The 17100-nt window shown below is 41.7% G+C and overlaps 1 protein-coding gene across 1 annotated transcript in view; it reads right to left on the minus strand.

Moving 5' to 3' along the window:
* The window catches only part of LOC126235409 (macrophage mannose receptor 1-like), a 72208-nt gene extending 56853 nt beyond the window's left edge, over positions 1-15355 (minus strand). Inside the window, exon 1 of the mRNA XM_049944131.1 lies at positions 15308-15355. The gene's annotated coding sequence lies outside the window, so the exon portion shown is untranslated. The remainder of the gene's footprint in view (positions 1-15307) is intronic.
* Between the last annotated feature and the right edge of the window lie 1745 nt (positions 15356-17100).

Consider the following 17100-nt stretch of genomic DNA (forward strand, 5'->3'; position numbering starts at 1 on the left):
GCAAACATTGGTCTTGACATGATGACTACGACGTTGACTAACTATTATTGACTGTTATACATTGCTGCCACTACTGCTTGATACACAAGTTGAACATAAAATTTTGGACAGAATTGCATTTACACAGTTAACACTATTCAATTACACAGCAGTACTTAATGTGGATGAAGGATGAGTGAGTGTGTTTTTGTGTGTTTTCCTTTCCTAATCCCAAATAAATGGTTCCGACCTACCTCCTAAATATTATTTTACTTGTTTGTTGTGGCTTGCACTGACACCCATAAATATTATAGGTTTACTGGTATTTGTGTATTTGTAATAGTTAATATGAAAATTATCTGATATCATTTGTGTGTTTATTATAATTTGTAAGTTTAGTGTAAGAGCATTGATAATAATTTTGTAAAAGCAATTGTGTGTGCCTTCAAACTGTTGTTCGTGCTTGCACCTATTCAACATTGCTGGGTGCCACTTGGAAATGTATAATTTCTGCTGATAAACTCTGATGAACTGTCTAATTAGTGATAGTGAATATTATGGACTGTTACGTGCACTTGTTCAACATGATGGGTGCCACTAGGAGATGTTTAATTTGTGCTAATGAACTCTGATGAACTGTCTAATTAGTGATAGTGAATATTATGGACTGTTACGTGCACTTGTTCAACATGATGGGTGCCACTAGGAGATGTTTAATTTGTGCTAATGAACTCTGATGAACTGGCTAATTAGTGATAGTGAATATTATGGACTGTTATCTGCACCTGTTCAACATTGCTGGGTGCTACTGCTGGAACTGCTTCTACTGAGATAATGTCACTTGTTGGTGTCTGCACCTGCTCAACATTACTGGGTGCCACTGTTGGAACTGCTTCTACTGAAATGATGTCACTTGATGGTGTCTGCTCCTGTTCAACATTGCTGGGTGCCACTAACGGAACTGCTTCTACTGAAATTATGTCACTTGTTGGTGTCTGCACCTGTTCAACATTGCTGGGTGCCACTGATGGAATTCCTTATACTGAAATAATGTCACTTGTTGGTGTCTGCACCTGTTAAACATTGCTGGGTGCTACTGTTGGAACTGTCAACTACTCTGAGGAGTTCTACTTGTTTATTGAACTATTGCCAGGATTTTATGTGAATACTTGTATAAACGGATTTTTTTTGTGTTTACTGTTTATGAGATGTTATGAGACTCTTACCTGCACCTATTCGTCATGGCTGACGCTATTGATTGGAATGTTTGACCACACTATACTTGTGTAAACTATTATCAAAATCATATGTATGCAAGAATTTGTATTCCTTACTGTATTTTATATATTAAGTTATTGAAGGGTCAGTGCAAAGCGAAAATTTATTTAGTTATGTGATATTTACTTATTAATATTACTTTTAATTTTTGTCTGTATTTTTTGGACGAATTTGGTGGTATTTTCACCACCAATGCTGGCAAAAATACCATCAAATTCTAGACCGTGGAGGAGGGGCATATGAAAGGTGGCTACGCTGAGTCACAGCGCCAGAGATTGCGCCAAAGAGTATTATTCAGCCGCCTCCACTGGCAGTGCTTGTTGAGATGTGGTAGTGGAGAGTGCTTGTCGAGATGTCATCGTGGAGAGTGCTTATTGAGAAGTGGGCGGTAGGAGTTCCGATATAGCCGTGACTAGTTGTGAGCATGTTGTATGCAGTTGTTCTGATGGGCTAGACAGCCGATGCTGTTCGATTGCGGATGTTGTAATGATCAGAGTGTATGTTTCGTCAATATATATGAAGGTAATAATTTTTTTTATTTTTATTTCAAATGTCTTAAACAATAATGCCTCTTGGTCACAGGTTCAGTCAACAAAGCATCTGGCTTGTGTTCATGTATTAGAGTGTAATTCTGGTTTCTATGTGCAAGTATAGTATTTCAGTTTTATTTAATTAATTCAGTGTAAATGGTATTTAAAATATCTTGTCTTTTTGAGGAAGAACCGTGCCAGATGTGTACGTTGAATCACACTTCCACACACAGAACAGTTACACTTGTGTTTTGTGGTTTCGTAGGTTTTATAGTTGCTGGGGACTTAATTAATTAATTGTGTTAACGGAAGTTTTTTTTCACTCTTTGTTGTTATTCTATGCAGTCAGGGCCAACCGGTTACAGCTACTAAAATTAAAATTATTTGCATTATATTTAATTAAGCCCCCATGCACAGGCCATGCATAAATTTTGTACATAAACGGCTTTCCCTATGGGTCACTGTCATACTGGGATTTTAAGTAAAAGTGATTTCCTGATGTAGGAAGATGGGACAATCAATTTTGTGTTAATGGCTCAATGTGTGATACAATGCATGCTCCTCGCCAAATCAGTGACTGGTGGGCAACGAACAGGCTAATCTACATCTACATCTACAGAGCTACTTCGCAAATCACACTTAAGTGCCTGGCAGAGGATTCACTGAACCAACTTCACAATAATTCTCTGTTATTCCACACTCTAACAGCGCGCGGAAAAAACGAACACTTAAATCTCTCCGTGTGGCCCCTGATTTCCCTTAGTTTATTATGATGATCGTTCCTCCCAGTGTAGGTCGGCGTCAGTCAAATATTTACGCATTCGGAGGAGAAAGCTGGTGATCGAATTTTCGTCAGAAGATACAGCCGCAACAAAAAACGCCTTTGTTTTAATTACGTCCACCTCAAATCCTGCATGATGTCAGTTACACTCTCTCCGCCATTTCTCGGTAATACAAAACGTGCTGCCCTTCTTTGAACTTTCTCGATGTACAACGTTAATTCTATCTGGTAAGCATTCCACACCGCGCATCAGTAGTCCAATGTATGAAGTTTCGAATACAAAAAAAAAAAAAAATGACGTTTAGGATCTTGACGATGTTATATTCATACACTACTGGACATTAAAATTGCTACAGCATGAAGATAACGTGCTACAGACGCGAAATTTAACCGACAGGAAGAAGATGCAGTGATATGCAAATGATTAGCTTTTAAGGGCATTCACACAAGGTTGGCGCCGATGGTGACACATACAACGTGCTGACATGAGATGTTCCTACCGATTTCTCATTCACAAACAGCAGTTGACCGGCGTTGCCTGGTGAAACGTTGTGATGCCTCGTGTAAGGACGAGAAATGCGTACCGTCGCTTTGATAATGGTCGTATTGTAGCCTATCGCGATTACGGTTTATCGTATCGCTAAATTGCGGCTTGCGTTGGTCGCGATCCAATGACTGTTAGCAGAATATGGAATCGATGGGTTCAGGAGGGTAATACGGAACGCCGTGCTGGATCCTAACGTCCTCGTATCACTAGCAATCGAGATTACAGGCATCTTATCCCAATGGCTATAACGGATAGTGCAGCCACGTCTCGATCCCTGAGTCAACAGATGGGGACGTTTGCAAACAACCATCTGCACGAAAAGTTCGACGACGTTTGCAGCAGCATGGATTATCAGCTCGGACACCATGGCTGCGGTTACCCTTGACGCTACATCACAGACACGAGCGCCTGCGATGGTGTACTCAACGACGAACCTGGGTGCACGAATGGCGAAACGTCATTTTTTCGGATGAATCCAGGTTCTGTTTACAGCATCATGATGGTCGCATCCGTGTTTGGCGACATCGCGGTGAACACACATTGGAAGCGTGTATTCGTCATCGCCATACTGGCGTATCAACCGGCGTGATGGTATGGAGTGCCATTGGTTACACGTCTCGGTCACCGCTTGTTCGCATTGACAGCACTTTGAACAGTGTACGTTACATTTTAGATGTGTTACGACCCGTGGCTCTACCCTTCATTCGATCGATGCGAAACCCTACATTTCAGCAGGATAAAGCACGACCGCATGTTGCAGGTCCTGTACGTACCTTTCTGGATACAGAAAATGTTCGACTGCTGCCCTGACGACCACATTCTCCAGATCTCTCACCAATTGAAAACGTCTGTTCAATGGTGTCCGAGCAACTGGCTCGTCACACTACGCCAGTAATACTCTTGATGAACTGTGGTATCGTGTTGAAGCTGCATGGGCAGCTGTACCTGTACACTCTATCCAAGCTCTGTTTGACTCAGTGCCCAGGCGTATCAAGGCCGTTATTACGGCCAGAGGTGGTTGTTCTGGGTACTGATTTCTCAGAATCTATGCACCCAAATTGCGTGAAAATGTAATCAGATGTCAGTTCTAGTATAATATATTTGTCCAATGAATACCAATTTATCATCTGCAGTTCTTCTTGGTGTAGCAATTTTAATGGCCAGTAGTGTATATTTGTCGTCCAGCGCCCCAACAACATTCACAAAAGCGCAATAGATCGTGCGCAACGAGGTACTACTAAAGTTTTTCGCACTTAAATTCTAGATCACGGTTTTGTTACCAAAGTGAATCGATGACTTCGTTCTAAAATTCTGTTCTCACTTGATCAGTTCAAATATTAGTCGACTCATGATAACATAACGTTTTCCGTGATTATACAACACTATGGGTCATAAACCAGTACTGTGAATGCGGGTAACTTTGTCACTGCTTCTCTATAGCCCAATGCTGTCAGTCATCGATATTCTTTTCTTTTTCATTCAACATCTAGTTGCAATTAGACCTACTATTGCGTAACTGTCAGTGACTGCCATCCAGATTGTTGTTGCGCCACAGCTTCCTTTTATTTGGTATAGCATAATTAACGAGAGGTGACATAGAGAGGCTGCTGCGACGTTCTTCGATAAGAAAGACCCGAGCTGACGGAGCCAGAGACGCCGCCTGCACTGTGCAGTACGCACTTAACCACAAACCCACCCTAAGATGAAAAGGTTATAGGATACTTCCTAACATCGTGTCGGACCTCCTTTTTTCCGACGTAGTACAGCAAATTGACGTCCCATAAATGTTCGATGGGATTCATGTCCGGCAATCTGGATGACCAAACCATTCGTTCGAATTGTCCAGAATGTTCTTTGAAACCAATGGCAAACAAGTGGCGAACAGTGTGCCCAGTGACATGGCGCGTTGTCATCCATAAAAATGGAAAAAGTCCATGAATAGGTGCAAATGGTCTCCAAGAAGCCAACATAAACATTTCCAGTCAATGATCGGTTCAGTTGAGCCAGAGGACCCAGTCCATTCCATGTAAACACAGCCCCAACACCATTATGAAGCCCTGTACAGCTTGCGCAGTGCGTTGTTGACAGCTTGGGTCTGCGCCACGCTCCAATCCTACCACCAAAAAAAATGTTCAAATGTGTGTGAATCTCATGGGACTTAACTGCTAAGGTCATCAGTCCCTAAGCTAACACACTACTTAACCTAAATTAACCTAAGGACAAACACACACACCCGTGCCCGAGGGAGGACTAAACCTTCGCCGGGACCAGCCACACAGGCCATGACTGCATCGCCATAGACCACTCGGCTAATCCCGCGTGGCCCAATCCTGCCACCAGCTCTTACCAACTGAAATGGGGACTCGTCAGAACAGGCCATGGTTTTCCAGTGTCTAGAGTCTAGCCAAGATGGTCACGAGCCCAGGTGAGGCGCTGCAGGCGTTGTGCTGATAGCAAAGGCACTAGCATCAGTCTTCTGCTGCCATACCACATTAACGCCAAATTTAGTGGCTCTGTCCTAAGAGGTACGTGCGTCGAAAGTTCCACATTGATTTATGCGATTATTTCACGCAGTGTTGCTTGGTGTTAGCACTGACGTTTCTTCGCAAACGCCGCTGTGAGAGCTAATGCCTGAAATGTCGTATTCGCTGCACACTCTTGACACTGCGGTTCTCGGCTTACCAAATTTCCTAACGATTTCCAGACTGGAATGTCCACGTGTCTACTTCAACTCTTCCATGTTCAAAGTACGTTAATTCCCCGTCGTGTGACCATAATCTCGTCGTAAACCTTCCCACGTGACTCACCTGCGTGGTAATAATAGCTCCTCCAATGCACTGCCCTTTTATACTTTGTGTACGTGATACTACCGCCAGCTGTATGTGTGTATAGCACTATCCCATGATTTTTCTCACCTCAGTATAGGTCCCTGCCGCCGGCAGGGCCGAGCATGGCTTACCAGGCCGGAGCAACACCGACCGCAGTTACCGCATGGCCTCCTCCTTGTTCTAAGAGAAGGACTGTTAGACTGTCAAAACAGTGTTGGGTGATGTCACTATAAATACTGATCAGTTTAGCCAAGCTGTATTAGTCACCTCCTGCAGACAGCCACGGTAGGAAGTCTACACCACTCAACGTCCTGGAATGGGTCATCTAGCTGCCGCTGTGGGATATCGCCTTCACTAGCTGCAGCTCTGTTTGCTGTGTGGGTCCAAATGCCGCTGGGGATGAGGTGGTGCCTTCCAGACCACCTTCCGGCTACTACCATCAACTGCAGGTCGCCAGCTTCAGTCTCACTGATTGACACCGGAGCGTGACCAGCTGCCTAGTGCAGGCATACTGCACAGCTGCCAATTTGACTAGTTGGGGCACATTCTTGCTGCTTCACCTTGTGTGGGTACAGTCTGGAGCTGCCAGCCACTGTCGCTGCCTTGTACATTGGGGTCCACAGCTCAGCTCCGCATGCTCTGGTACATTATGCACTGACCTGTATGCCAGCACAGTTTCATTTCCCGAATGCCATTACGACTGCCTACCACTCCAGCCAGAGGCCCCACCCAGTGTTTCCCCACAGCTGAACCGAGACGTATCTCTGCTACGGCCTTCTTACGCTGTGAGGTGGCCGCGTCAGCAATGACTGATTGTTCAGTTCAGCAGTCTTGTGGCACACAACGCCTGACGTCCAAACGTGGCCGCTGTCTGTGACAACACGAGCACTGTATACGGAGGAATAAATTATTGTCACTTCCACGCTTTTGATTTGTTAGTGGTGTTGGTACCTACCCGTCACCTCGATGCAACCACGCTCAAGGTGGAGACCTGAGATCTCTACACACGATATGAATGATATGAAATAACACATAAGCAAAAATACAAAAATTAAATAATATTACGTGTTAGAATACATAGCCATTACACATCCCAGGAGGGAAACACAATTTCTAAGCTCTAAGCTTAGAGGGTATCACAAATTTTCAGTGTCATTTCAAATAAATGCCCATCAAAGAACTAAAAGAGAAGCGAATCCTGAATCTAAATGTTGTTAGTAGAGAGTCAAATACTGAAATGTCTACATAAGAAAAACAGGCATATATGAAAATGGATTGTGTTTCTGGATGTTTGTGGACACAAAGGTGTGACCTAAATGCTTGAAATAATACACATAACGCCAGAAAAATCATCATTTACCGATGCCTACAATTTTTATTTGCCAGAAATCAATAATGTTTTAAAAAAGTGCTTGTAACAAACAGCAGTTAAGCAGTCATTATGGGCAACTCAGAACCCGTTTTGTCGATGAAAGAACTGCGGATTAGCAAAAGTTAAGATATGACGATTGGTACTTATCAGGTAATCTGTTCATAAGCAGAGATTTAGAATAAGTCAAACCGATACATTGAACCTTATATTTAGAATTGAATGATCATTGCAATACGAACGAAAATAAGCAAATCATGCGAGACCTGTTGCAGGAATGAAAAAGGAAAAACATTTATGTTCCTAATTTGGTCGGTAAAGGATATAGTTATGGTCATTTCAAAATGTATCGATGGAAGTCGGATGACTTCTGGCCGGAAGTGGTAGTTTCCGCCCGTTGCTAATCTTAGTAAACAGTACAGCGCGCTGCAGCAATATTGCTTTTTGGTAGGCGCTACGCATACAGTCTCGCCCACAGCATCGCCTGTGATAGGCAGCACACGAATGCAAACGACACATAAAAATTCACTGGCGCGGACCGCAGTTCTTTAACTCTATCACTGAATACATAACCTGTTATTAATACCATAGGGAATAATTTCATCTTGCCTGTGACACAAAAAGTCTACCAAAAATGTAATTCTTGTTCTCTTCCTAATGATGTTAAGGCTTAACATATCCGACTTTGTTTTATTCCGCACCTCTTTATTTTCCCTTCATTTTCCCCCTTCTGTTTTTTGCTTCCTTTTTTCTGCAGTTTGTTTATCTCTGTGTTACTTTTCTCTCTTATGCCTATGTAGTGTGCTTTTCTGCTTGTCAACAATGTGTAATAATTTGTTGATCTATTCAACCGTTCGGGTGGCTAATTCCTTGCGCAAATTCCACTGCAAGCCTTTGATCAAGATGAAAGGTGGTCGTTTAGTCGTGAGCGGCTTTCATACATCGAGCACCAGAGCTATGCGTAAGTCACTTATTGTCTCCCAGACAATCATTCACTAGTCGTCACTATCCACGCGATCGTTACATATTTCGCAAAACAGAAAATGACAGGGAGCTCTTGCTGCACAGTCAGGGATTTGATAGATACCGGCCAGAGGAGTACGCGCGAATAGTTTGGTTTGTTCCATCAGGCAATTTGAAACACGACACACTCACCCCGTTGCCAACTTGAGAAGCAAGCCGGAACTGAAGTATTCACACACTTGTCTTGTATAATCAATATGGGCGCTTTCGACCAACCGCTTTTAACAAAATTGTGTGTGTGTGTGTGAAATCTTATGGGACTTATCTGCTAAGGTCATCAGTCCCTAAGCTTACACACTACTTAACCTAAATTATCCTAGGGACAAACACACACACCCATGCCCGAGGGAGGACTCGAACCTCTGCCGGGACCAGCTGCACAGTCCATGACTGCAGCGCCTGAGACCGCTCGGCTAATCCCGCGCGGCTAACAAAATTGTGAGACTGCAGCAAACTGCAAGCTTTTAGGTCACTTTCTCGTGAATGGAAATTGCGGCAGTATTGAAATTAGGTAGAATCGTGCCTCTTATGCGTTGCTTTTTGCGTATGGATTCACCGTGCATTGGGTCTTTGTTCCTTTTTCAGTTGCTTCAGGACACATAGTGATTCGTATACACCTCTGAGTTCGGATCTTAAAAACCTTTTGGGTCAAATTGAAACAGGTGGTAGTGGGTCCACAGACGCTTATGCTGAGATAGGCAAGCAGTGGTCAGAAATGCATATTTACTGTTGTGGACATACACAGCGTACACTACCTAGCAATAACGTCACTCAACTGTTCAAAGTGACGACTTCCAGTCTCAATGCATGCATGGCAACGGCGCATGAAGTTACGTCGCACTCTCTCAAAGGTCCCTGGTGTTTGTTGTACCAGGAGACAGATAGCTTTGACCGTAGCAAAAGGCATTCATACATTTCTAAGAGGTTTCATGCACCAAAGTCTTCGACGTAACCCCAAAGGAAAAAGTCCAGAGGTGTGAGATCCAGTGACTGCGCTTGCCATGGGACAGAGCCTCCCCTTTCAGTCCAAGGACGAGGGTACGTGTTATTCAGGTGCCTGCGGTCATTAACATCAAAGTGTGCTGGCGCACCGTCGGGTTGAAATCATATCCTTTCGTGGACAACAAGGGGTATAGTCTCCAAGAACTATGGCAGCACATCTCTTAGGAACACCAGGTAACGTGGAGAAGTCAAACGGGAAGGCAGCTAATAAGTTCCTATTACGTGATCTTGGACAAAGTCCATTGCTTGTGGCCAATGATGCGGATGCCGTGTGGATTATACACACTCCAGACATGGCTGTTGCGGCTGTTGAGAACACCATCACTGGGAATGAGTCCCCATCCATGAACAATACAAATTGTAGGAAGTTCCGTACTATGGCACTGAGGTGGATAATCCATTGACAGAAGTGAAAGCGAGGCTCAATATCCGTTGGTCCCAGTGCTTGCAAACGTTCTTTATGATAGGGATGTAACATCCGTTCCACCTGTACTCTCCACACTGTATCTTTCGAAGTTTGCGTTTCACTGGCAAGTTGTCGGGTGCTTATTGCTGGATGGCCGACTTCACGATCCAACACCACTTTCTAAGAGTCTGGTGTTCGGACACGTGTTTGGCGCGAACCTTGGCTGCCTTTCTGTGGCGTGAACGACGCCGTCTCTCATAAGCTGGTATCGACGGAAATACACTTCTTCCAATTAGGGTAACGCCTGTTGGGAAAGCGCTATCTGTACATTCGTGGTGCTTTATTGGCAATACATCCTGCCACACTGTGCATTAAATACGTGTTTCCTAACTCTCTTGGTGAGTAAAGTTCCATCTTTGACGACACGTCATGCAAGGTACACAATAACACACCTCACCGTGAACGCAACACAAGCTATCTGATGGAATGGACAACTGAAAGGTGTCCTATTAGACAAGTTGTGTACAGTATGTCTGTTTGGTGGTCATGGGTGCATACTGTTATCGTCCGCTGCCTGTTCCAGTGTACAAGAGTCAGAGTGGGGGGAAAATGAATGTGCATTTTCATTACATGCATTGAGATCGGTGGTCACCGTTTTCAACAATTTTTACGAGCTCTACGTTGTTGTTATGCGGTGTACGCCGTGTGTGTCCACAACACAATAAATATGCATTTCCGACCATTGGTTCCCTATTTCAATGTAATCGCTTGTGGACCCACAGTCACCTGTTTTAATTTGACCCAAAAGGTTTGAGATGCACTGCATTCTCATTCTCTGTTTTTTTGTACATATCATCACCTTGTAAGAGCATTCAGGTATTTTTTTGAAAGGAATGGCAAGCTCACAAGGACCATTTTCTTCACAAATAGGATCATTCAAGCAGGTAATTTGAATTCATTATTTTTGCAAGAAACTCCTCATTTCCTCTTCATTAGGTTCTTAATTATCGAGAGAGAATAGTTTTAAAATAAAACGAGGTTTAAAATAAACCTAGATTACTAAATATTCGTAGAATTTATGGTTGCTGTTGGTACCCAATTGCGGTTCCCACCAACGTAGCATCGTCAGTATAGGGTGTAAGACAAGACATTTTGCACTTATTTTGTATCTCACAAACCGCTGGAGGCATTATAATTGTAATTAACTAGTGCATAAACTATGACTTCTTTTGAATTAAATACCGAGTACTAAACTTTACGATGGTTTAGTAACAATGTAACATTTCGCCTCCTTTTGTGTTGTAAGACTAAGGTTCTAATTTTTCCCTTGCACCAGTTAATTGCGATATAGTGTATTCTCAAAGTCATCAAACATTGTATATTGATCGGCAAAGCGACTTCCCCACGTCCATACGCCAGATTTCATGAGTAATAAATTTTCTCAGTTTCACACATGAAAAGGCAGTTCTGGACTGCTCTATGAAATCAACAGGGTGCAAGTGTTTAAGCAAGTCAAATTCTTTAATCTTACCTCATCTCGTAAGATAGTTAATAATAACATTCGTACAGAAATTCGCACAACTGCTGTTTTATATTTTTGCGCCCATTTCCTGGCATAGCTTTATTCTCTCCAAGAACTTTGTGTCTAAGTTAGAATGCTGGTACAGCATACGTGCCACAGTCTTGTCTACCAGTTGAAACTGCCCTCGGATTTGATGTTTAAATTTATTAATTTCGCATCTAATTTCCTATAACTCTTGCAAATAACCCTCAAAATTTTGATTAACTGAATTCCTTCCCTCATCCCTTGACTTTCTCCCATCATTGCTTTACGTTCTCGCTTCACTTCTGGCCTCACTGTTGGACGTTCTCCTTTCATTTATGTCCTCATTACCTAATTTTCTCGTGTCAAAGGTTCAAAGCTGTGTGAATTTCTGAGGGACCGAACTGCTGAGGTCATCGGTCCCTAGACTTACACACTACTTAAACTAACTTATGCTAAGGACAACACACACACCCATGCCCCAGGGACGACTCGAACCTCCAGCGGGAGGGGCCGCCCAGTCAGTGACAGGGAGCCTCTAACCGCGCTGCCACTCCGCAGTTTGTAGAAAAATCAGCATTATGGATTTATTACTCTTGCTCATTATGGATTAATCATAACTAAATTTTCTTCTGGAGTTTAGATTTGAATCTACTTTACTGTTTCAAGCAATCACACTAGCATTATCGTCATGGTTAGCCCATGAAACGTCGGTATTTTACACGCAAAAATAAAATATTAATGTCCCTTACTATATAATAACTAGAAATTCACATAATTGTAATTCACCCCTACGTAACGTTGTTGTCTTGGAGTGCGACTTGCCGCGGATAATTTAGAATACACTGACAGTAGCTTTGGCGAGTCGATCAGACTCTTGCAAAGACTGTTTCGGGCTATATTCTTGTGAACGTTTCGCCGTGTACGACGTTCCTACTCAATGGTAACATTCCTACCGCTACTGCTCTTCGTCAAATCAGTGACGGCACTATAACGAATGGGACATTGGAGTTTCTGAGAATGCTCTTTTTAAAGAAGGTCGTCCTCTTCAACTGAACGGTCTATGTGGTAATCATTATAGCAGCATCTACAGCCTCATAGAACTTCAGACGCACATAATTAGTCCTCAGTACTTAAGTATTAAACATTTTCGAACACTAATCGTTCTTGATGGTTCTTTTAAACTTCAGCACATTATTCGTCGTTACTAAATTGTGACTTGAGTCTATATCGGTCCTGCATAATCCTTACAACCTTCTCTTGCGGTTCTTGAGCAGCGTATCTTTTATTACTAGATGAAATTTACTGCAGCCTTACCACGAATAATACTGTTCAGTGAGTAATAGAGTCCTACATGAAGTTTCTGTGAGTGCGCTACCTTTGCAGATTGCTGCGCAAATCTGGATTAAACTGCACTCCATCCAAGCGAGGTGGAAAAGTGGTTATCACACTGGTCTCGCATTCGGTAGGACGACGGTTCGAATCGTCAGATTTTAGGTTCTGTGATTTCCCTAAATCGCCCTAGGGAAATGCCGAGATGGTTCCTTCTGAACCGCACAGCCGAATTCCTTCCTCATCCTTAACGCAATACGAGGTCTAATGGCCTCTATGTTAACGGGACGTTAAACCCAATCTTCCTCTTTTCCCAACCGAAACGTGCTCGTAAGCTGCAGCCAAAAGCAAGAGCTACGATTGCTCGTGATCGCAAATACTCGGACTGCGATTCTTCGCGCCGGAGCCCAGTTTCGAAACTGAGGTGTCCGACAATGTTGTGGTCCTGTACCTCCGGAATTGTGAGGTGAGAGAGAAAAATTACAGGGAACATCCTATGTTATGACCACGTTCTATAATGTCATGTTTATTACCGTTTTGTAAACCTTGCGAACACTGAAGAAAGATTCATGGAGGATATTCCGCCTATGCAACTAAATGAAAGGAGTTTGTTTATTACCATACGCGTTTCGCTTCTTTTATTTGCCAAGCACCTTCAGTGGCCTAGAATACAGAAATCTGAAACATAATCAGAATAAATAATTAATGACACTCCCTCTCCCCCTTTTCTCTCTCTCTCTCTCTCTCTCTCTCTCTCTCTCACACACACACACACACACACACACACACACTCACACACACACACACACACACACACACACACACACACACAACGCTACACACTGTAATAAACACAGACATGTTGATCGCAAAATCAAAAGTCCAAGTGATGTAAGTGAAGTTGTTGTAACAAATGTGGGTGAAAAACCGCCGGAAATCGGCCAGTTGGAGCATGGGGACTAAGGAACACTTCTTCAGGACCACACATGTAGGCTCATAGCAATAGAAATCGTAAGTAACAGTGAAAGATAATTTCACCTCACGAAATTTGCGCTATAAAAGTTGATTCTAATCTGAAGAACAAGGAAAAATCATGACAAAATGTAACAAAGTATTGTAACTACTACATGAAACATTTCTTATTATGTGTAAAAGGAACGTGTATGACAGACTTCTGCAGATATTTAAGAAATAAAAGAAGCGAAAAGCGTATGACAATAAACAAACTTCCCTTCATTTAGTTGCATAACGGAACATACCTGCATGAATTTAGAATCAATTAAGGAACGACGGGAAACAGAAAAAAAGATGGAAAAAAGAATTTCAATTTTGCTAAAACTTTTGGAAATATAGTTGGCTAACTATGAAATAAACGTGAGATTATCATTATACTTGGAATTGCACTACTTAGCCCAAATCTAAACTAGTAATGTGGGGCAGCCTCGACCGTAGTACTCCGTAAGGATCGAAGGTAACTGATTAGCTTGAGAATGCTGTAGTGTAGAATACACACCCATTTATCGGATGGTTGGTAAATCTGTGCCTAATATCAGTAGGAAGAAGACGTGTTGATGAAATTCTGATGCAACTGATGTTCTTCAACAATATTTAGAAATAGTTGGTTTCGCGTATCGCCATGTTTTTTTGGAACTGCTAACTAAAAATAAAAAATTAAAATTTTCTGACCTGTAAGCACTTGCTGCCTGCGTTGAGCGGTTTCTTGCAGCACAGCTCCTAGATTTCGACCTACACGACGGAAAGTTTTACACCTTGAAGTACCAATCCAAGAGTTACAAAACGGTGTGGAGATATTCATCACATATTAAATGAGTGAAGTTTTATTCCATCCTAAATGTATGCCCATCATCAACATAAGTATGAGATGTGACCCCGACTGATACGGATACATTACTGTATCGTGCAATAAATTGCAGAGAACCGTCAAAGTTGTAATGTTAATTTCATTTATTACCTGATGACTAGTTTCATTATCAAATCACCCAATAAACTCCGCAATAACATACGTTACGACAGCCATATGAATGTCCACTGTAGTTAAACACATCTTTAATATTAAACTGTACAGGGTTGACCTACATACACATCAGCAACTGTGTCATTCACGATTTAAATAGAGAAACAGTGCAAAAATTATGTATTTTTTCATGCTCAATGCGACACGTTCTGAGAATTTATTCTCATTATCAAATGCAAACATCTACTTAAGTACATTTTGCGATATTTGCGTGTGTGTTCTTCTGTTTCTTTTACACAATAGTCGTCGTCTTGAGGTTATACTCTAATCATAAAATCAGACCTGATAAATCTTAAGCTTTTTTTTTTTTACATCCTAATGTTACAAATATTTTCGTCTGTCTGCCTACAGACATTGTGCGTCCTCCATTACGCAGAAACCCACAAAATACAGAAATACAGAATCTGAGAAATTCTCATTGACAAACTAAATAGTGAGTAAATTAATTTTTTCAAATGTTTCTCCAGTGTGTAACGACTATAGCAAAGTTGATAAATTTGTTCACGTCTTCATATACTCTACTCAGTATTTGCAACGAAATAGAATACAAAGCAAAATGTATAGATTGCAAGCCAATAACAGGTGTCAACGGTATGGCAAAATTTATAAATGACAGCCTTACGTAAATAATGTAATCCACAGAAAATGTAATACCTATTGCTGTATCTAAACTCTTTATGAAGCCAAACTGACTTAATATCCGCGTATCACATTTCTGAAATCACTAACAAATATGGCGAGTGATGGTTTGAGCGTGGTTTCCGTGTAGTCGAGCAGGCAAGGTACGTCTAATGGACCCACGAGAATGTTTGTTATTTCTAGCGTTAGCGATTGAAAAGTATCTCAAGATTTATTTTGTCCGATTTTGCGATTGGAGTGTAACCTCGGAAAGACTACAGTGCATAGGGGCAGAACAACATACATGCAAACATCACAAAAAAATACTTTTGTAGATATTTGCATTTGACAATGATAATAAATTTTCGAAACACATCGTGCTAAAGATGAAATAATAGCTACCTGCTACACTACGAACTATTCTAAGACAAATCATAAGAAAAACAGTTTTATTATGAAACGCGTATGGATTGTACAGACTAGGGAACAGGTTTCAACCGTATGATCCGTCATATTTTATGGTGTATTTTAAAAAGACGAGCGTATCCGAAGCGCTCAATGCAAGTTATTAAAAGCTTATATCAAGAAACAAAAATCATTATACACAAGTGTAGAGGGATGACTGGAACAATATCAGTATCTCATCGCCCACACTTTTTAATATCTGTATTGACAATAGTGATAGACAATGGAAAACTGCGGTGTTCGACAACCAGAAAGTTTTATAAGAGAGTGAGGACGATCTGAAAACGGCAATACGTTTCCCGACCAGATATACAAGGATTATAGTTCTGGTATTTCGCACAGAAAGCCATATCTTTATGGAATATAAAGGAAAAAAGGTGTATGTTCTACAATAGCGCTGAATGGTCATGTTTTGGAACAAGTTCAAATGGTTCAAATGGCTCTGAGCACTATGCGACTCAACTGTTGTGGTCATTAGTCCCCTAGAACTTAGAACTACTTAAACCTAACTAACCTAAGAACATCACACACATCCATGCCCGAGGCAGGATTCGAACCTGCGACCGTAGCAGTCGCACTTTGGAACAAGTTTCCCATTTTAACTTCTAAGGTTGTGACGTAAGCTACAAACTTGAAAATGAATACAGAATTAAATAAATGTTAGCTCATGTGTGGTACAATACAAAAACCTCAAAGTAACAAGGTGTGGATAGAAAAAAAAATTATAAACTTTTCACATATGGCTCAGAGTTGTGGACAATAAGGAAGAAAGCTTAAATGTGCATACAAACTACTGAAATGAAATATATGAGACACACGAAAGGCCGCAGTCTGAGGGCTCGGATAAGAAATGAAGACATCAGAGTTGAGTTGAGAATTTAATTCGTGATTAAATAAAACAAAATCGAGTAAAATGGCTAGAAAATATCGAAGGATACGATAGGCAGAACACGAATACAAGTATTTAACTGCGAACCGCAAGGAAAAGATGCTGGAAGAGCAAGGAAGAGATAGTGAATATGAGATCGGAACAGGCGATAGGCCTAGGCCTTGATGTGAACAAGTGGAAGAAATAACAACAAAGGTTTCCCTAAACGGATCATACAATAAACTGATGAAATGGATAATACGCTACAGTTAGGATAAAGTAGGCGGCGCTTCGAGGTCACTGAAATATTTCGGCAACTATTTTAAATATAAGCATCGGACTGATAAAAAGGTAGAGGTTTCTCAACGTATCATGTGAGCAATAGAAAGGATGGTTTAATCTACTTCGTTGAAAAGCATAATTCTAACCCCAGCGGTTCTTCCGTGTCATGCGGAAAACTTCGATATGGAAATACGTACGTACCTTCTGAACAGCT

This window comes from Schistocerca nitens, chromosome 2, assembly GCF_023898315.1.
Source record: "Schistocerca nitens isolate TAMUIC-IGC-003100 chromosome 2, iqSchNite1.1, whole genome shotgun sequence".
In the NCBI taxonomy this organism is placed as follows: domain Eukaryota; kingdom Metazoa; phylum Arthropoda; class Insecta; order Orthoptera; family Acrididae; genus Schistocerca; species Schistocerca nitens.